Source organism: Callithrix jacchus, chromosome 6, assembly GCF_049354715.1.
Source record: "Callithrix jacchus isolate 240 chromosome 6, calJac240_pri, whole genome shotgun sequence".
Classification (NCBI taxonomy): Eukaryota; Metazoa; Chordata; class Mammalia; order Primates; family Cebidae; genus Callithrix; species Callithrix jacchus.
Window position 1 is genome coordinate 79,192,805 of NC_133507.1, and position 22,182 is coordinate 79,214,986.

At 40.5% G+C, this 22,182-nt stretch overlaps 1 long non-coding RNA gene across 1 annotated transcript; it reads left to right on the forward strand.

Moving 5' to 3' along the window:
• Window positions 1–4,748: 4,748 nt before the first annotated feature.
• LOC103793787 (uncharacterized) lies at window positions 4,749–11,246 on the forward strand. The gene is made up of 3 exons (XR_620925.5): window positions 4,749–4,961; window positions 6,453–6,502; window positions 7,750–11,246. It is a non-coding gene; the product is annotated as an uncharacterized LOC103793787 (long non-coding RNA).
• Window positions 11,247–22,182: the final 10,936 nt, after the last annotated feature.

Here is a 22,182-nt window from a genome sequence, read left to right on the forward strand (position 1 = left end):
TGAGGTTCACCCTGTTGCTGCAGGCTCTGCTCTTCTGCTGCGGTCTTAGCCCTGCTGCCACGGGCTACACCCTGCGGCAGAGTCTCTCTGTTGTATCGGGTTGCCTCGGCAACGGCAGGCTGCGTCAGCAGTGGGCGTGTATCTCAGTAGGGGCAGATTGCCTCAGTAATCAACAGGGCACCCGGACAAGCGTGCCCTGTGTAGAGTGCTGTGTAGGGCTGGCCGCTGCCACCTCGGCTGCCGGCTGCACCAGACGAAACCTCTGCCTGGCATCCCGCATCTCCTTTATACCTGGGAATTTCCCTGTTCTGTGGGCAACAAAGATCAGTCTGGAAATGCAGCTCTGACTCACCTCTCTGTGCATTCACTGAGAGCTTCAATCCTGGGTTGTTCTCACAGCGCCATCTTGAGTCCTCCCCTCAGATTTAATTTTTTAGCGTAGTTTTAGGTTCACAGCAAAATTGAGCCAAAGAAACAGAGATATTCTGTATATCCTCTGCCTCCACATGTGTAGCCTTCTCCATTATCACTGGCCACTGACGTGGTACCTCTGTCACAACTGATGAGCCTGCATTGATGTGTCATTATCACCCAGAGACCCCAGTTACGTTAGGGTTCACTCTTGTGTTGTACTTTCTATGGGTTCTGAGAAATGAAAATGACATGTATTCCCCATTATTATTAGGTGAGTGTGTTTTATTTATGTCTTTGGGAGATCTGGATCATCGACTGAAGGTTATAGTTTTTCAGTCGGATGTTTGGTGTAAGTCACCTCCTGAAAGTTTCAGCAAGTCTTAGCTCTCACCACCAAACACTCCCAGATGTCTACCTTTTTTTAGACCAATATTCAGTATAATAACTTCATTATACTTTTAAATAATATTTCATTATTATGATAAATTATTATAATTTAAATAATATTAATATTAGAAATAATATTGTTAAAACTGCAGTTAACTTTACTTATTAAAAAGTAGACAAATACTTCCATATAAAGCTTCCAGAAAGTGGAGAAGATCTTTATTACTCTACTGGCAAGTTGTCTGGGAACCCAGGAAGGGCAGGAGGGGTGTGTCTGAGCAGAACCTTGCTCTCCTCCTCAGCCTTGCCCACACCATTTCTGCAGCTCCACAAGCAGATTGCACAGTTGCCAGTTCTAGAAAACAACATCCCCAAACAAATGATCAGGTTTCATGGAGGCAAGTTACTTTTTTTCTACTGTTTCCAGAAAATAACTTTCTTTTGGGAGTGATAGGAAAAGGGGTACCCAGAATTGCATGATAACTTTCTTCTCATAAGCTGTGAGAAGTCCTTGCTGTGCAGGCAGATTTAAAGAGAACGTCTGTTTCTTTAAGAGAGAAATCAGTGTGAAGATTGGATGCTGTTCTATCCTAAAGCCAATGGGTCTCTAGCACAATGCCTGGTGCAAAGCAGGCATTTGAATATTTGCTGAATTAAAATTTCTCTACTAAAATAATCCATGAACCAGAAAAGTAAAAATAGCATTGGAAATATTAATTTCCAATAGTGGCTGTTGTAGGAAGAAGACAAAATGGTTAATGTCAATGTGCATTCATAGATTTAGAATGTTTATATAAAGTTTGCAGAGACTTCTTATCCCTTTAATGCTGTGATTGGATAAAATGCCAGACACCATGCTAAGTGCTAGAAGTACAAAGATGATTTAGATACAGTTTGTATTCTCTAGGAGCTCACTGGTAGGGAGAATAAATGATTCTACTGGAATATAGCCTCCATGAGAGTAGAATTTTATTTTGTTCACCATTGTAGCCTCAATGTCTAGAATAGTTTCTAATGCATAATAGTTGCTTAATTAATAACTTTTGAATATAAAAGAATGTATGGATTATTCTATTACATTGAAGGAAAATTCTGAATGACCATGTACTTGCATGACAAATAGCTACCAGTAGGAAATTGGGCATGCTCCTTACCCAGTTTCCACTAAGCTCTATAGAAGATCATAAAACTTGCCACCATTTAAAAAATTCTAGATTATAACCTGGTATATTTGGATTGATTCAGACATAAAACTTTACATCACTTAGTGTTGTCTCAGGACTACCTTCCTACATATGACAAAACATAAATTGATGATTTCTTTAAGAGGGCTAAGTCTCTGAGAATTCTTTCTTTTCTTTTCTTTCTTTCTTTCCCTCCCTCCCTCCCTCCCTCCCTCCCTCCCTCCCTCCCTCCCTCCCTCCCTCCCTCCCTCCCTCCCTTCCTTCCTTCCTTCCTTCCTTCCTTCCTTCCTTCCTTTTGTTTTGATGGAGTTTTGCTCTTGTTGCCCAGGCTGGAGGGCAGTGGCACAATCTTGGCTCATTGTAACCGCCACCTCCCAGGTTCAAGTGCTTCTCCTGCCTCAGCTTTCTGAGTAGCTGGGATTACAGGTGTCCACCACCATGCCCAGCTAATTTTTGTAGTTTTAGTAGAGATAGGGTTTCACCATGGTGATCTGGCTGTTCTCAAACATCTGACCTCAGGTGATCCACCCGTCTCTCCCTTCCAACATGCTGGGATTACAGGTTTGGGTCACTGTGCCCGGCCATGTCTCTGAGAATTCTGCAAGTGATAAATTCCCAGTTCTCTGTCTATGAATGGGAGGATGAGCCCACCTCACAGAAACTGGTGTACACAGCAAAAATGGTCTAGAAAGGTAAATCAACAGCACCCAGACACATGACAGATAATGAATTCTGTCCCATAACTGCATCATCCGGAACAGGTGGATTTCTCTTCCAGAAGAGAGATGCAAAAAAAGAAAAGTGGCTGCTTTCCTGTGTGGTGCAACTGGACCCAGCTAACCAACTGACAGCTGAAAGTGGGGAGTCACAAAAAAGGGTGCATAATAATTTATGCATTACATTTAAGTGTACTCTAAAGCACACAGAGGCATATTCACTCTTCAATATTATGAGGAAGGTTCAGGGCGTTCTCTAAGTCTTGTGCTGATTGGAATACCTTTATTTTTTTGTTACATAAACTATATACATAATGCATCTTCCATAATTGCCAGTGTCAGTGTCTTTAAATGGAGAACTTTAAGAATCAGAATGAGACTCTGAATTGAGAATTAAAAGACTATTGGAAAGCATTCTGAGGACAGAATCTTTCTTTATTTTTATGACTTTACAGTTGGAAGTTTTAAACTTCCTAATTCCTCAGCAGTTTTAGTGACTTGCCTCTACTGAATCTTTTCAAAACAATAAAAAATTTAAAATATTCGTATTTCATTGGCTTTCCCCATATTTTATTCAATTATGATTTGCAATAACAAGTACAATGGTCCTAGGTGGGTTTCAGAACAAATACAACTGATTCTTGACAAGAATACAACTCCATGGGTGGGAGCAGACACACAGATACACACTACAGAGAAGCAGCCAATTAGCTGTGCGTGAAAAAAGGTTTTGCAGTTTTGGCACCAGCTCTGCCTTGGGTGGCCTGCAAAGCTGTGGTATTAGCAATGATCTGCACTGTGTGACAACGAGAAACAACATGTCAGATTTTCATTGAGCAAAGATGTGTAGCTCCTACTTTTAGTATAATATTGAAGTTGTTACAAATGATTGTTAAGTACAGTACTCAGTTAAGTTGGCTTGACAACTCGAGAGGGATTTGTTTCTTTGTGCTGAGAGAAACAGAACAGCTTTCACCTGTAATTCTGTACTTTGGGAGGCCAAGGCAGGGGAGATCACTTGAGGCCAGGAGTTTGAGATCAACCTGAGCAACATAGTGAGACCCTCTTCTCTACAAAAAAAAAAAAGAAAAAAAAAATTACCTGGGTTTGGTGTTATGCACCTACAGTCTTAGCTACTTGGGAGGCTGAGGTGGGAGGATCACTTGAGCCCAGGGCTTTGATGCTGTAGTGAGCTACGATTGCACCACTGCATTCCAGCCTGAGCAACAGAGTGAGACCCTGTCCCTAAAAAAAGTACTTGACTTGGAGTCAGAAAACCTGGATCCAAGGCTCCACTCTTCTACTCACTAGCTGGGTGAGATGGGCTTCACTTGAACCATCTCAATGTGCCCATCTGGGTGTCTGAAAATTGTATCCTGAATAAAGCTTTATACTCAACTTTACACGGGGGGCCCAAAATCATCACTGTTATGAGAGGAGAATTTGGGGAAAAGCATCAGTTCTGCAGGAAATTTACTGTGTCAGTCAGGGCTCTAAGTTAGAAACAATAGACTTTGATTCTGGGTGACTAAGCAGAAAAAGCATTTGTCAAAAGTATATAGAGTAACTTCCAGAATTTTTGGGAGGGCTGCAGTGCCAAGCCAGAGGTAATCTACATCCCAAATGCTGAATCAGAGCTGGTTTTTAGCTTCCACCAAGGTATAGATGCAAACATTTGTACCACTTTGCACCAGAGAATCATTTAGCCCAACCAATGCTGACAATACTCCCCACCTGCCACCCTGCTCCCAATCCTTGTGTCAAGGACTGAACCTAGTAGCCACTGCCCTCTGCTGCCACTGCATGATAGAGAGGGAGGGAAGGAGGGGGAGAGAGAGAGAAAAAGAGAGAGAGACACTCCCCATTTTTTCCTGAGTCAAGTCCAGTGTGGATGGGTCTTTTTTTGCTGAAACTTTAGTTACAAATTTGATCCCAGTTATAAATAATACTAGGAGAGCAAGTACCTATCATTTATTTTTAGCTCTGATAGCAAGTTCTTTAGATAAAAATGTGCCAAACATAGAAGCAGCCAACATGAATGTCAAATGTCCCCCAGCAGAAAGCAGCCATGCTGAGACAACCACAAAATGTAGGAAAGCGGAGAGATTTGTGCCTAAGTGAATAGAAAGTGTTCAGAAAAGGGAATCAAGAAAATCTCTTTTCTCTCTCTGGAGCGAGGCAACCCACGGAATCGCCCAAAGCTGGAGGGAATTCAATCATGGTGACAGATGGGAGTTGCAGCTTTACATCTGTTCTCAAGGTAAGGAGAACAATTGAGATGGCCAGGCCTTCATGAGCACGTTTTAAGGGTGATGAATGAGCACTTCTATCTGCTTACTGGAATGGAAATCGGAATAGGATGTATCCCTAATGGGATAATGGAACAGTGCTACTGTGCATTCATTTCCCAATTTTAGTAGGATTTAGGCAGCTGTGATTAACCTGACAAATCAAGGAGAGGATAGTGCGAAGGGATCTAAACAGCTGAGCCAACCTGGCACTCCTTCCTCCCTCATCCTTGAGGGCCTCATCAGACAAGACTCTTGGTATAGATTCTCTGTCAGGCTTCCAAGGCTAGGTCCCTGTGGTGCTGAATGCTGAAATCAGGGCCAAGATTCTCTTGGCTGTAGTTCTCTCGTGTGCCCGTGGAGGCTGCCTCTAATCATTTTTTGGAATGGGATGCAGTCGGGAAGATCTCATTCAGAGATAATCAGCCAGCAGTTATCACACCCAAGGTGGCCTTTGGATTATGAGGCATTTATATATTTAGCAAATATTTATTGAACACCCACAGGGCTTGAGATGCAGGGCTAGGCCTCATGATTAGACAGAGAGAAGAAGTACACACAGCCTTGGACTCAGGAAGATTAAAGGAAGAGACTAATGCATTGCCTGGAACATTGACTGCAAGGGACTCCTTTATATGTTAGTGTGAGAGGAAATGTTTCTGTTTTCATCTTGGACTGCCCTGGACTGTGAAAATCCTCCTCTTCAGGGAGCTGGTTGTGTCTGTGAGTGAGCTGATGAGCGCCAAGCCTGGCTGGCATCACTGGTAGCGAGGGTACCTGAGGCTCGTAAACCTTAGCTCAACATTTTGGAACCAGCTGCAGCCAAATCCGAAGTCTCAGAGTGCGAGTGCCAGATCTACTTGGGAGAGCCTGGTTGGGAGTCTTTTAGTTGCTAGTTTAAGGTTAAAATAATACTCCTTATGTTTCGACTTTTGCCAGGCTGAGTCCTTTGGGCTTGTTTTGCATTGTTTAAGCACATGGAGAAATGAGCTCAGGTGGTCAAAAGAATTCTAATGAAGTTGAGTTTCTACTTCAATTGTTTTGTATCTGAGACTCTCCTCTAAAGAGAGGAACTGTTTTCCCTGGGTCCTGCCAGCTCTTTTATTGTAAAAGTGAGAAAGCCCATCCCGGGGCTTTCTGCTCTGAAAAACAAAATATTTGATGCCCATTGAGACTGATCTTAGGCACAGGCCATGGGATGTGGAACACAGTCTTCCTTTTACAGTGGAAATTCCTGAGCAAGAATTTGGGTATTTTGATGAAAAAGGTCCAGGCACTGCCTGATGCGGGGTATGAATATGTAGTCCTATCGGTGAAGAAACTCAGTTTCTTGCTGTTTGTAAGCACCAGCTAATCCTCCTCTAGTGCTTATCTGTCAAGCACAGTTCTAACTTTGTACATATGTTTGAAATCCATGACAAATGCTCTACGTTGGATACTGTTATCATCATGCTCATATTCAGGTGGAAAGACTATGCCGCAGAAGTTAAGCACCTGCCTGAGGTTCCTACAGGTGAGTAGAAAAGCAGGAGCCAACCCCAGAGCTTGAGCCTTTTGCTGCTGTGCCACATTGGGTTTGAAGGGTAGTTTTCCTGAGAACAGAGGAGACACAGTGATTGGACAGTGAAGCTCTGCTGCCATAGGCCAGGAATTCTGTTTCATTATGACCCAATACATCACCTTGTGTTTCTTTTTTTTTTTTTTTTTTTTTTTTGTGACGGAGTTTCGCTCTTGTTACCCAGGCTGGAGTGCAATGGCGATCTTGGCTCACTGCTACCTCCGCCTCCTGGGTTCAGGCAATTCTCCTGCCTCAGCCTCCCTAGTAGCTGGGATTACAGGCACGCGCCACTATGCCCAGCTAATTTTTTTGTATTTTTAGTAGAGACGGGGTTTCACCATGTTGACCAGGATGGTCTCGATCTCTTGACCTCGTGATTCACCCGCCTCGGCCTCCCAAAGTGCTGGGATTACAGGCGTGAGCCACCGCTCCCGGCCCCACCTTGTGTTTCTTTATACAGAGATCGGCTTCCCTGATACAGTTGGAGAAGAAATGCACATAAGAGGAACAAGATCCAGTGTATCATCCCCCTTCTTACTCTGGTCATTCTCACATTTGTCTCTAAGTTCCTTGAGGTTAGGGGTGATGTCTTATTCAGTGCCATAAACTTTTATTAGCCAGTGCAATGCCTTAGTGTGCAATGTGTTAAGGGAATGACTGAAACACTCTTCCTGGAGTCCAGGCTACCTGTGGGTGGGCCTGCAGGCTGCTTTAGGACTAGTTGATGAAAATACTTTTATTCACAGATGTGTTCACAACTCTGCAGCACTTTCAGCATCACTGGTATGATGCATATTTAATGCTAATGATTTGGTGAGATTTACAGTTCTTGCAAAAGAAGAAAAGAGTGCTTGCCTGCTTTCTTTAGGATGCAGTCTGGTGATCCTGGGTCTAGGTTGAAGACTCACAGAATTGTCTTGATGTCCTTTATTCTAGTGAGAGCTGAGTTCTGACAGGGCAAAATATCCAACTGTAGCAGAGGAGCGTGCACTGGTAAATGAAATCTCTCCTCTCTCTTCCCTAGTTGAATGCCAGTTTTAGGGGGAAAGGGGCAATCACATATTCACCTAAAAATGATCAACTTCTGAACAACTAGCAGTGATCATTTTTCATGGTGTCAGCCAATGAGACTTGAATTGAGGGTTTCACGACAATCTTTTGAGTTTCAGACATAAGTACTCTTCCTCCTTATTTTGTTACAGTTTTCGTCTGAAATAAGGATCTGAGTCTGGGGTTGCTGCAACCACTTTGTTACAATGCGGTAATAATGAAGTGACCAAATCCAACATTCATCAGAAGGCAGAACAGAATGTAAGAGTCCTTGATGGCATATTTGAAAAGCTGCCATAGCTCTGGAGGGTTTCAGTTCAGATTTCTTGTTATGTGAAAAATAAACATTTAGGTCAGAGCTTCTGTAAATCAAGTTTTTGTTAGTTATAGATGAATGCAATCCTTACTGATCTAGATGGCATCTTTAGTCCTTGAAATTAGTAAAGTATTGAAGACTGAAATCGAAGCTAGCAATAATCATTGTACAATGCATGGAAATAACCTGCCAAAGCAGCACATTTAAGAGACTTATTGCAAAATGTGTTTATAATGAGAGAATAGCATGTTTCCAAATAATTGCACCAGGAAGGTCTTAATCTAAAGCACAAGTAGCGTACACTAAGTTTTTGAGAATTATGACGTGAAATAAAGATGTCCTATAGTTGATCGATGAAGAATGTCTAATCTGGAGAGTAAAACATTTGTGAATCCACCATTGTTCAGGGGAAGAGGGACTTTAGTTTTAAACACCAATACTAGTTATACAGGCAAAAATACACATAAATGGATAAAGATAAAATTTATCTAGTTTCTTCCAGTCGTGGGCCTGTGATTGGCAGCCTAGCCTCACTTGGGAATTTGTAGAAATGCAAATTCTTGGGTCCTATTACAGACCTACTGACTTGGAAATGCTGGGAGTTGATGTGAGGTATTGAGAATCATTGCTTTAGGTTCATTTTCATACTTCAGATGAATTTCCCCATGTTAGGCTAACCAAGACTGTTGACCCCAAATTCTAGGGTGGTCCACATCTTTCTGATTTGTGAGTTGGCCTCCTGGTGATCACCTCCAGAGGGAATATCCTGTGATGGTAAATTAAGAAGTTGGCATTCTGCCTTTCGAATCAACGTCATGTAAGATGTAGTCCCTTCTTCCCAAGGGCCCTAGGTGAACCACTAATATCATGTTCCTAGATTTGAGTTAATCCTTTTTACCAAGGGGAACCTCAGTCTGAAGCATTGGACCTCTCTTTATTAATCTTTTCATAATAAGAGCACTCTAAATCATGATAAAGTTTATTATTTTTTTTAATTTAAAAAGACTCTCCAAAGCTAAAAAATCGGATATGCCACCAATAATCCAGAATGTGAACAACCCAGCATCAGCTAATCAGCTACTTTTTTTCTTTGACACAGTCTCATTCTCATGCCCAGGCTGGAGTACAGTGGCACAATCTTGGCTCACTGCAGCCTCAGCCTCCCAGGTTCAAATGATTCTCCTGCCTCAGCCTCCAAAGTAGCTGGGAGTACAGGTGCACACCTCTACGCCTGGCTAATCTTTGTATTTTTAGTAGAGATGGGGTTTTACTATGTTGGCTAGGCTGGTCTTGAACTCCTTACCTCAAGTGATTTGCCCACCTCAGGCTCCCAAAGGGTTGGGATTACAGGCATAGCCACCGTGCCTGGCTAGTTAATTACCTATTGACTATATGTAGATAAGAGGGACAATATAGCAAATAGATTTTTCTGGCTAGCTTAGATGATTTGCTGGCTTAAACACTTAAAAAAGTTGAGCTGTATAGCTAAACTCAACACACGTTAATAAAAAGATTAATAATATGCGGGGGACTTTGTTTACCTGTTTATACTAAAAGCTATTAAAATTAATGACTTATTTTTTCCTCATGAAATATCTTTAAGATGAATTATTTCTACCTTTAAGTCTGATTTGATTTATTCTGGCAGTGAATGTCCTAAATCTTCCCTGCTTCATGACTACATTGTAATTCTTTATCTCAGAAGATAAAAGCAGGTGCATACAAAAGATGAATTTGAGGGCCAGGCAAGGTGGTTCACGCCTGTAATCCCAGCACTATGGGAGGCCGAGGCAGGTGGATCATCTAGGTCAGGAATTTGAGACCAGATTGGCCAACATGGAGAAACCTGTATCTACTAACAATATAAAAATTAACCAGGCATGGTGGCGCGTTCCTGTAATCCCAGCTACTCAGGAGGCTGAGGCAGGAGAATTGCTTGAACCCAGGAAGCAGAGGTTGTGGTGAGCTGAGATTACACCACTGCACTCCAGCCTGGGCCACAGAGCAAGACTCCGTTTCAAAAAAACAAAACAAAACAAAACAAAACAACAACAACAAAAAAGAAGAATTTGAGGATGGTACAGCTTCCATTAGAAAAGCACTAATGCTTGAGTGGGAAACACATTCAGTAGAGGTTGGGGCAGCTTTTGTTTAAGATGTTTGACTTTCATAAGTAAAAGTAATTTCTGATTTTATCGTGTTTTTTTTTCTGGTGTATGTTTTTACCAGAAGACATATGTGGATATGTTAGTGTGGTGAGATGTGTGGAAATAATATAACCCAGCTAAAAATAGAGTACAGTGAACGCTAATTAAATATACAATGAACCCTTATTGTAACATAATCTGCTGTAATAAGGTATTTAAAAGAGCACAAGTCCACCTGGATCTCTTTAACAGTGGCATAGCTACGGATACATTACTAAATTCTTTTTTAAAAAGTCTCAACACAGAAATAAAGAATAAAACAGTGATAACCAGGAGCGGGAGAGGGAGAGGTACGCGGTTCAGAGGATGCAAAGAATGGACGAGTCTAGAGAACGAATATACAACATGAGGTCTATACTGAATAATATTGAACTGTACTTGGGATTTTCACCAAAAGAATAGATTTCAGGTGCTCTTGCCACCAAGCAAAAATGGATAACTATGCGCAATGACAGACACATTAATTTGCTTGACTATAGTAACTTTTCACTGCCCGTATGTACAGTCATGCGCTGCATAATGATGTTTCAGTCAGTGATGGACTGAAAGTATAATCTTATGAGACCATACACAAAGTTGGTCTCATAAGATTATAATGGAGCTGAAATATTCCTAGAAAAAAAAAACTTTTCTACTTCCCACAGTAATGTTGAAGCGCAACAATTACTCACGTACTTGTGCTGCAAACAAGCGGGTGTAAATAAACCTACTGTGCTGCCACTTGTATAAATGTAGAGCACATATAATCATGTACTAATACTTGATAATGACAATAAATGACTATGTCACTGATCAGGTGTTAACTACACTGTACTTTTTATGGTAATTTTAGAGTGTCCTTCATCTAGTTATATAAAAAAAATTAACTGTAAACAGCCTCAGTCAGGACCTTCAGGAGATATCCAGAAGAAGGCATTGCTATCATGGGAGATGACACCCCCATTCCTGTTATTGCTCCTGAGGATTTTCCAGTGGGACAAGATGGGGAGGTGAAAGAGTGATAGTGATGATCCTAGCCCTGAGTAGGCCCAGGCTAATGTGTGTGCTTATGTCTTAATTTTTAATAAGAAAGTTTAAAGAGTAAAAAAAGAATTGAAAAAGTTGAAAATAGAAAAAAGCTCATAGAATGAAGATATAAAAAAAGAAAATATTTTTGTACAGTTGTATCAAGTGTGTTTTAAGCTAAATGTTACTACAAAAGAGTAAAAAATTAAAAAAACTTTAAAGTTTATAAAGTAAAAAAGTTATAGTAAGCTAATAGAATTTAAAAAAATAAATTCAGTGTAGCCTAAGTATGCAATGTGCATAAAGTCTATAGTAGTGGACAGTAATGTTCTAGGCTTTCCCATCACTCACCACTCACTCACTGACTCACCTAGAGCAACTTCCAGTCTGCAAGCTCCATTCATGGTAAGTACCGTATACAAGTGTACCATTTTTTATTGTATCTTTTCTATGTTTGGATATGTTTGGATACCATGTACTTACCACTGTGTTACAAGTGCCTATAGAATTCAGTGCAGTAACATGCTGTACAGGTTTGTAGCTTAGGAGCAACAGGTTATGCCATATAGCTGGGTAAAAGGTTTGGTTACCATCTAGGTTTGGGTAAGTGCACTCTGTGATGTTCACACGATGACGAAATTTCCTATCAACATGTTTGTTAGAACATATCCCTGTTGCTAAGCAACACATAACTGTATGTATATCAAAACATCATATTATACACCCTAAATATATACAATAAAATAAAACTTTCATTTTACCCTGTTTCTTGGGGTCTGGAACACTTATTATTTTACTGAGGATTCAAAGTGTTTATGCCAGACTGCAGTCGTCTATGTCCTAAATGCCAGACTGGTGTTCAGTAGGCAGGTGCCAGTAGGGATATGGTTGCCCCTTCAATTCCCATTATTAATATTTTAACTATCAACCCCGAATAAACACAACTTTGAATAGAATAGCTGGGAAAGCATGGCTAAGAAAAGTAAAGGTAATTGCTCCAGCTTTTCCTGGGATCTGGAACTATTTTAACTCTTGGACATACTCAGATAGGACACAACATTTAGATTCTATGCTGGAACTCCTGATTATACAAAAATGATATTTGGGGTAGGGAGTAGAGAAAAGCAAGAAGCAAGTAAAGGGAGACTAAAGATTCAATTTAGAAAATACTAGGGCAGAGTGAGGAGAAGTAGCAATGTTCATGGTACCAAGATAACTCCAATGGGCCATCTGATGGGTTCAGATTTTACCCATCATCTGGGCCAGATGTGCCACCTATATATATTCCCATTTTCAATTGTCTTTCTTTATTGCTATGCCTTCTATTTTATAGAGACCTTCTGTTGTTGGTGATATAAGGTTTTAAATCTAGTAATGAAACCACCGAGCTATAAAAGTGTTTATGCCACAGAATTCGGTTCCAGGCAGGTTGACTTTGGAGCTCAAGGGTAAAGGTACTTCTAGTCTCACTTCTTTTGACCTTAAGAAAACAAATACGCCAAGAAGACAAGCCTGGGCGGTGATTGACTCAACCTCTACAGACTTCTGCATAAAATGAGGACGCCTTAACTGCTTTGCTGGCCATGGAGGCTTTTTTCCTACAGGTCTGATATAGCTTGGATTTTGTGTAATCTCATGTAGAAATGTAATCCCTAATGTTGGAGGTGTGGCCTTTTGGGAGGTGATTGGATCATGGGGGCTGACTTCTCATGAATGGTTTAGTACCTCCATGTGATAGTGAGTGGGTTCTCGCGAGATCTGGTTGTTTAAAAGTGTGGGACACCTCCTGCCTCGCTCTCTTGCTCCTGACTCCGCCAAGTGAAATGTCTGTTCTTCCTTTACCTTCTGCCGTGATTGGAAGCCTCCAAATGATCCGGCTTCAGGTATTTATAGCAATGCAAGAATGGCCTAATGCAAAGACTTATTCCCTCTATAGATGACCTTGTAGATACCATTTCTAAAGCTCTTACTCCTTCCTACTCTTATTTTGAACCATGTTGACCTCCAGGCTCTTTCTCAGAAAGAACTATTCCACTCTTGACTGCCTGCTGCCCTTGTGTCCTTTCAGTGGGCAGCTATGGTGTGATTCCTTAAATTCTGCTCTCTTCCCATTGTCTGGTGTTGTCCATTCTTCACATCTGAATTCTATGTGTCACAGCTTCTGCTTATCAGGAATTTCTCTTTGGTGGTTTCTTTACATCAGTGCCTCCTGATCCTGCTGATACAGCCAACTGTCTGGAGAGTTTTTATAAATACCAAGGCCTAGTCTCTCACTTCTAACAGTTTTTATTTAACTGGAGGGGTGGGCCCAGGCATCTCTAGTTTGTAAAAGCTCCCAGGTGATTCAAACATGCATCCAGACTGGAGAATCACTGCCTTCTGGTTAGCAGGGCTTTGAGGAGATAATCAAGCAAGTCATGTCAGCTGAGGCCCCCCAGGTCTCCTGTGCTGGATAGGAACATGCTCAAGGTGTTTCCCCCATTCTAGCAGTATCAGCATCATCTGGGAACTGGCTAAAAATACAGATGCCCCAGCCTACTCCAGACCTACTGAAGGTAGAATTCTGGGGCTGGGGCCCAGGGATCTGTTTTAACAAACCCTCCAGGTGATTCTGAGGTTGCAGCTTAAGAACTGCTCAAACCCACCATTTCCATGGCTCGATGATGTTCAAGGCATCTCTTAGATTTCCACACATTATCTGGGTCTGTTGTTCTCACTAAGTCCTCTGCTCCAGGTCCTTGTGGCCGACTCACTGGCAGCACATTGACTTTGGTGGAAGTCACCCCTCCAAAGCATCCACTCACCCAGAAAGCCTTTATGGAAATACAGACTTTACGAATATATGCGGAGGAGTGGTGAGGGGGTGTTTATATTACACACCAGAGGAAACAAGGTAAAAATGGTCTATGAGAAATCCCCGTTCTCTTTTTTCAGCTGTGCTATCCTTGGGTCTTATTCTGCTGAACCTTGCAACCCACACCACTGGGCTTCTCCCATTATCGTGAGCTCTTTTGGACCTTTAGAAAATCATCCTTCTATTGTGTTGATCTCTCATCAGTGTCTACTTGCCAACTTGCATTCAAGTTGTTTTGAACAATTTTTGTTGAACAAAAGCTTGCCCTGTAATTGCATCTACCCTGTCAGACAGCAGTTACAGATCACACTTTTTTCTCTTTGGCTGCATAACCCAAAGCCAAGTGGGCTAAGGGAGATTCAGTTCTCATAGCAACAGAGGGCGTCGAATCTCATCATAGTGGTGTTTCTCACTGTTTTGACCTGCCACTTGATCCCATATGTTAACTGAATCAAGACCATGCTGAATAAAGAACTAAAAAACAGTAGAAAGCCCCCAGTTTGACTGTTTTTCTTTCTTAATTTTTCTTTTCTTATAGAACTGAGGTTTCCGAAGTGGGGGAGGGGGTCAGGCAGGCATAGCCTTTGTTGGTCAGCCTCCAGAATGATGAGCTTGATCAACTTCATTTCTAAGTGGGTGATAAGAGAAATACTGTACTTCAAAATTCACAAAGAACAAAAAATTCTTTAGGGGAGTAGATCCTCTAAATGCCAAAGGATAACTTGAAATTTGTATTAGACTTCTCTAGAAATAACCGCTAATGAATAAATCAGCTTGGTAGTGATTTTAAATGTGTCCAAGATGAGGAAGTTTTTACTTTACTTGACAAGGAAATAAAGACTGAATAGATTATTCAATGGATTGCTGATGTGGCTCCACATCCATTCTGGCAGGTGCACCATGCTCAAATATACATGATAATAGTTTAAATGTAAATAAGGTTAATGAATTTTAATATCCCTCTGAATCTTGTATTCATACTTCCATTTGCATAGTGACTTATTTCTCAAGTCCCTTTGTAAATATTGTAATGAAATAAACATTAGAGGCGAGCACAAAGGAGCACATACAATTAATTCAGCAGACAGCCCTCTGTGAAGGCAAATTGGAATCATATCACAGGATCGCAGACGTCAGGGATGGCCAAGTCACATAAGTAAACCAGCTGATCCTTCTTTTCTAGTGGGGAATGGTTCTGTTGAGGAGATTTTCAAAAAAGTAGCTTGCTTTCACTTTATGTGCCTCAAGTGACAAGGTTTCTGAACCTGCCTTCAATAGCATATTCACTGTGCTCCCTCTGAAGCAACTGTGGTCCCAGGGATGTGGTGTAAGGGATGAAGAACAGAAGCACCTACCCAAGCCACCTGGGTGGCCCCATGCTGGGTGTACCCAGGCAGGCCCAGAGTTAATCGGGGAAGCACTTCAGCACAGAGAAAGATTCAGCATCTCTTAGCACAACGTTTAATTTTTCTATTGCCAATTTTGAAAAAAGAAAACAAAGGTCACCTTCCTTCCCTCCACTATTGTCGTGGCAAATATAAGTCACGTTGGTCTTAAATACTTGTTGATTAAAAGTGATGTTTAAGGTGGTTAATGATGATTACATCTTTCAGGCTTGTCTTTACCTCCAAACCGTTATATACAGGAACCATCCTTCAAGCTATTCAACTTTCTGCTCTTTGCTGAATGCACTATGCTCTTCAGACACCTAAGCCTGTGCCTGTGCTATTGCAGGATAGCAGCATGAGTGTTGGGGGTCACAGTGTGGAGCCCAGGTGCTGAAATCAGGACACCCATGTTCAAATCTTATGTGAAACAGAAACATTAAACCATGGTAGCCACCCATGGGTTTGGTGACTGAGTGCAATGACTTACTACATGTGAAATGTTTGGGAGAATGCCTGGCATAGCGAAGTGCTTATAAGCTCTAGCTCTCACTAGCTTCTCTGATTGAAATGCAATTTCTCCTCCTCTATAAAACTCTTTTGCACTCTGGGTTGAACATTGTTAAGCTTCTTCCCCAACTTTCTAACTCAAGGGAGGATTAACTTCTTGTTCCTCTTACATTTTCCTGGCACATTTTACGTATTTCTGTCATTGCATAGTATTTGTCAAGATTAAATATTAAATTTAGTCCCCACCTATTTTTCCTATTCCAAGCTGTAAATTCCTTGAGGACTGGACCGTATTTAATTCCTCAATGTATCATCCTTCAGCATCCAAAACAAGCCTTGGATAGAGCAGATGCTTGATATTTGTTTGTTGGATCAAACATAAGCACTGTATAAGAATTCCATTTTTGGGTAAGTCTGGCTGAACACTTGCTGCATACCCAGTATTTCTCTGTGTGTATGGATAAAAAAATGTTTCTTGCTCTCTGTTGACTGTGGAACTCAAATCATCTGTGAATGTAATTGTGCCTTAATAAAATGGGCAAGACCAGGGGAACAGAGCAGGAAGGGATTCAGATTCTGCTTTTCATTTAGCACCTGAGGTCCACACTTGAGAGCTCTTTGGATGCCCATCCATTTTTGAATGGCCTTCGTGTATCTGGGCAATTCCCCTGTGAGTCTCAGTGTCCCTAGTGGTTAGGACATAAGCGTGGCATGCTTATGCGAGGCTTTGGTTTGAAAGGGCATGAAGAAACAGGGTTATGCCCACCTCTCTGGTTTGCGTGTGTAGGGGCCAAGGGAAAACTTCCCCTTTGCCCTCTAAAGAGTCTCTGAAAATCACCAAAAAAAAAAAAAAAAAAAAAAAAAAGGACAGATTAATAGGATAAAAGGCATACAGATTTATTAACATGCACAGGGAAAATAGCAGAGTGATTGCTCAACCACACAATGAGGTGCAAAAGGGATATGCCCTTTTTTTAAAGGAAAGGGAAATGGGGACATATGGATGATTTTTGGGGGGAATTCAACAGGCTTGAAACATACAATGGCCTGGGACAAAGTCTCTTGGGCCTGTAGAACAGAAGGTGATTTGTGACAAAAATGTGTCCAGGAGTGTGGACAGGCTGCAGGCTTTCTTCCTGTGATATAAGTTCAGTTAATGAACGCTGTGGGATGGGACCAGAGATGATTGTTTCTTCCTTGGTGGGTGCGGACTTCAGGCGGATAAGGGAACTTCAGAGAACAACTTTATCCTGTACTTTGAGGGAGACAGAGGACTGAGAGACAGGAGCAAGGCAGAGAGAGCTCAGAGAGATCTTGACGCTTCTTCCTCAGCTCAGCATGTCAGAGTGCCATATTTTGGGGTATTGGTTTCTGAGCCCCAACACATTTCTATGGAGGCAGCTGACTTTCAGGTGCAGCAGAGGTAGAAAGAAGAGTAGCATTTGTACTGGAGGTGGCAGCAGGTACAGTGAAGTCAAGCCCTGGAATTTAATTCATGAAGATACTGGTGGTAGTGGGTACAGTGAAGTCAAGTCCTGAATTTAATTCATGAAGATAGCAGCACTACTAGCATCAGTATCCTCATTAGTCTAGTTCTGTGGTATCATTTGGGGCATTTTCCTGGAAACAAAACTTCTAGTCTCCCTATGATTCTGTAAGATACCTAATATCCCCTAACAAATCTCCTTACTTCTTAAATTAGCCAGAGGAGAGTCTGTTGTTTTCCAACAAAAACCCTGATGAATAGAGCTGCTGTTGAACCAAATTCTCTTGTCCAGAATTTTTAGGGCATAGTGATGATAATAAAAATGTGGTTTGTTTGGAGATATGGACTTAAAATCAGTGCGAGAACTCTTAGGGTCCTCCAGATGTGTGCTGATGGTTAACTACTGAAAGATGTTAAAAATCACATAGCTGAGGAAACTTAGTTTTCTTATTCCTAAAAGGCAGAACTATGTAGTCTGAAAGGTGCTTCCAAGTTCAGTCGAATGACACATTCTTTTCTCCCATCAGCGGCGGTTACAGAGCAGGAATGTGAGTTAGTACCTTCATTTGATAACTGTCTAGACCCTGAAAGCAAATTGGCTACCGTCACCAGAGGGAGCTAGAAGAATCAGGAAACTAGAACACTGAAATGAAATGAAGCAAGAGTTTCCAGGGGGAAAATTATCAAGCATAAGAGAAGGTCAGGAAGAGTTCAGTTAGGATTTTCTGAAGGAAAAAAAAACAAAAAAAAAAAAGACTGGGAGAAAGTAAAGCAATCAGAAAATTGTTATAAGGGTAATAATAACATTAAAAATAGAGAAGAATTAAAAGATATGATTAACAGCTGTCACTACTTCAATTGACAAAGCTGGTTAATTGCCCATGTAATCCTAGTGTATAATTTCCCACCTAGTATACTTCACTCATGAGAATCATAAATGAATTACGTATGTTGCTTTTGTTAGGCTGCTGGGGACGTGAATCCAAGGCATGGTTTTGACCTAGAAAATATGACAATGGTAATAACTAGCCTTGTGTACACATATAAAAGAGTCTTTCCTGTTTACAGGTTGAAGGGCTTTTCGAGCTAAGACTGAAGATGGGATTTATGATCTGTCTTCATTAAGTATATGCAAAACTGAGGTCCAGAGAGCTGAACTGACTTGCTCTATGACAGGCTTCCTAAGATGCTACATATTGTGACATAAACACCAGGAATTTGTTATTAGACTCCTCGCTTTATAAGAATTAAGCAATCACCATACAAATGTTCCCGGGTCTAAAAAATCCCCCTCCTTGAGCACCATGTTCAGATTCTCTTCGCCGCTTTATTTACTCAATTGTCAACCACTCAGACAGTGGTACCATGCGTTTTCTAATCAACAGAGGTAAAGCCTAAACAAATTGCTGGGATGCATTTCTTTATCTCCTCCTTTTCCTTTTGTCCTTCATTCCTTGATACTTGACAGATGTTAAATGCAAAGAACAGCAGGGTGAATGCAAAAGACTTTTGCACTCTTAAAGCATGGGTACACCTGGATACTTCCTCAAAGTATTCTAGTCCTGCAAACACCGGGTGAAGGAAAGCTTGTCTTCCCTTGCATTTCAAGTGCACGTTTTTTGTCAATCTGTACCAGAAGACTTCTTCCCTTTGCATGTCTTTAGATTTTTAATGATTTAAAACATTCTAGATTTAAAATGAATTTGTCAGATTCAGGCATTTGGTTGAGTCTTTGAGAGTGAGAAACGGCTGTCTAATGCTACCTTGTAGCAGTTCCCATATTGTTGCAATCTATGGAAGTAAAATTTCATTTCATTATTTTCTAGGCTTTAGCAACTACCATGCTGTAATCCTATCACTGTCATTTGCCGCACATTTCTTTCTGTGGTTTACTTGAATTACTCTAGTGATCCTTTGAAAATCTTAAAGGAGTAGGAAGAATTATTAATAAAAGCCACTTTCCTTGGTTATTGCTTTTTTCTGCCTTTGATTTCAACTGTGGAAACTGAAGCTTATTTATTGGTATAATAAATGATCCTTGTTGTCACATTTCTATGCTTTTCTTTTTGGGTTTATGACCTTCAAAAAAATTGAAATATTTTTCTTTGGGTGCCATAGCAGCAGAAAGTTCTTAGAAGAACTTAAAATATAATTATTTACGAAAGTACTTATGGAAACAAGTCTGCCGTAAATCTGGATAGAATCAAAGGGATGCTTGTTCTAATATGTTAGAATGATACTAATATTAAGTGGAACACCTACCTTCGATGATCCCTCAAAGACACAATCAGCACAAGGAAGAGGAGATTTGATTGAGAATCTCTAAGGCTTGTTTTGTTGATTTTCTGTACTTGTACTAGCCATTTTTTAAAGTGAACCGTTTGATAATTCCACAGTGTTCTCCTTTTCTGGGTGAATCTATTTTAAGCCATCAGTGCCCCTTTGCTGCCTTGTTAAAGCCTTTTAAAGAGTGTTTATATATTGTACTGTGAGCTTTGTATCAGCATCAGATAGTCAATAACAATTGATCTTTATCCTTCAAGGCTTTGCCATTTGCAGTTTGTAGTGATTTCTCTTGGATCTTGGTGTCCATGATACATACATTATCGCAATTTTGAAAAGGTGTGAATTGTGAATTGAGGTTGGATACAGGGTAGTAGGTGGCAGCTGAACATTTGCTTCCTGGTGAGCCTAGACAGCTGTCCATCACCTTTATATTAATATAGTTTTAAAGTTTTGCTGTGCTCTGCTAATTTTTATATCACATTAGGGGTGTGTGTGTGTGTGTGTGTGTGTGTGAAAATAGCCATTGAGTGAGAGGGTAAAACTTTAGTGATGTGAAGATTTTTCCAAGAAAGTTATGAGGAAAACATAATTTGGAAGAGAGCCAGGAGGTATCAAAAAATTCTCAATTAAAAGTTGGGAGTTTATGCATGTCTGGGAATATGTAAGTTTCAAAGGGCTAGTTTATGTACATTTTGAAGAAATCCAGAAATGATACAAAATAAGAGTAAAAATGTGTTACAACCCTTGCAAAGTCCTCTGTGACTTACATGAACTACCTCTTAGCTTCAGTCATGTTACTTTATTTATTTGTCTTGATGGGCTTGTTTATGGTGGCTATAATAGATATTATAAAAATGATTATGAATCATTTTCCTTGAAACATAAACTTCATAACAAACCAGACTTTATTTATAAAGAAATTTCAGTTTGGATATGCAAATAGAAGTTGTTGTCACTTTATTCAGAAGGATGAATTGGCTTCAAATATTTTCATAATTTTACATTCCATTTTTTTATTTTATTTCATTTAAATTCTAGGATACATGTGCAGAACGTTACACTCCATTTTTGAGAAATTTTTAGATTCATGCATACTAGCCGGTTTACAGTATACATGATATGCTTCACAGATTTGTTGGCTAAGCAGTTTAAGCCCTCTGGAGGTGCAGAACCCTCTGAAAGCAGCTGCTCATCAGGTCTGGCAGCAAAAGAATTAGAAATGTCATGAGCCTTCCCTGGTCCTCTCTGGCCTAAAGAATGACTTCCAAGGCATCATGCTGGCCCGCCTTGCTTCCAGGACAAGTGTGAATCAAAAACCTAAGAGGGAAGAAGGATTAAACGTTAACACTACAAAGTGCTGACTCAGTTGGCCTAGCAAAAAATCTATTATACCACAAATAATTTCTCTACAACATAGATGTAGAAAATCCCTACTGTGAAATTCTATCCTTAGAACATGGACTTCACAGGATAACAGCTTGTCAGGAGTCGGGGTTGTGGTCAGCTTACTACCTCGGAGGCTTGATCTTAAATTAACTAGATATATAGGTCAGCTAAAAGCTTACTGGCTCACAAACACTTGTGGGGTATTTGCTATTGGGATAAAACAATAAATGAAAGGCAGAGGGAATTTTTTTATACATCTCTTTTAAAGGAAAAGAAGCTTAAGCAAGCACCCTAGAAAATCCATGGTTTTTTTTTGTTTATTTGTTTGATCTGTGGTGTTAATTTAGGCTTAAAGTTCTGTTTGGCTATTTGTCCATGAAAAAGTTGAAAGTATTTTCATAATTTGTTACTAAATCAAGCAGTTAGATAACAGACTCTGCCTCATTATTGAGTTGAAAACCTCTGAAGTGTTATTTTGTGTGTGTGTCTTCTTAATTAGATCATAAGCTCTTTGGTATCACAGACCACATCTGACCATTTGAATCCTCACGTTGTTTACTAAAGAGTTCTAACGAGATTTACACTTTAAATCATATATTTTTCCTTAGGGTTGTTGCTAGGATATAAGGTTATGGTCACACTAATATTATGATGAAGCAAAAGGGCCAACACAAATGCATAAGGAGGAAATAATTTCAGAAAATATCAAAATATTAAACTGAGAATGTCAAGATGATAGAATTATGGGTGAATGTTTTCTTTCTGTATTTTTCAATTTTATTATAATTTCTGAAACTATCCAGTAGTAGAAAAACTAATCTATTAAAATGAACATATACTGATTCTCCATGGAAAGCCTATATCAGGCTGGGCATGGTGTCTCACGCCTGTAATCCCAGCACTTTGGGAGGCCGAGTCGGATGGATCACCTGAGGTGAGGAGTTTGGGACCAGCCTCGCCAACATGGTGAAACCCTATCTCTACTAAAAACACAAAAATTAACTGGGTGAGGTGGCATATGTCTGTAATCCCAGCTACTCAGGAGGCTGAGGCAAGAGAATTGCTTGAACTCAGGAGGTGGAGGTTGCAGTGAGCCGAGATCGTGCCACTGCACTCCAGCCTGGGTGACAGAGTGAGACTCCATCACAAA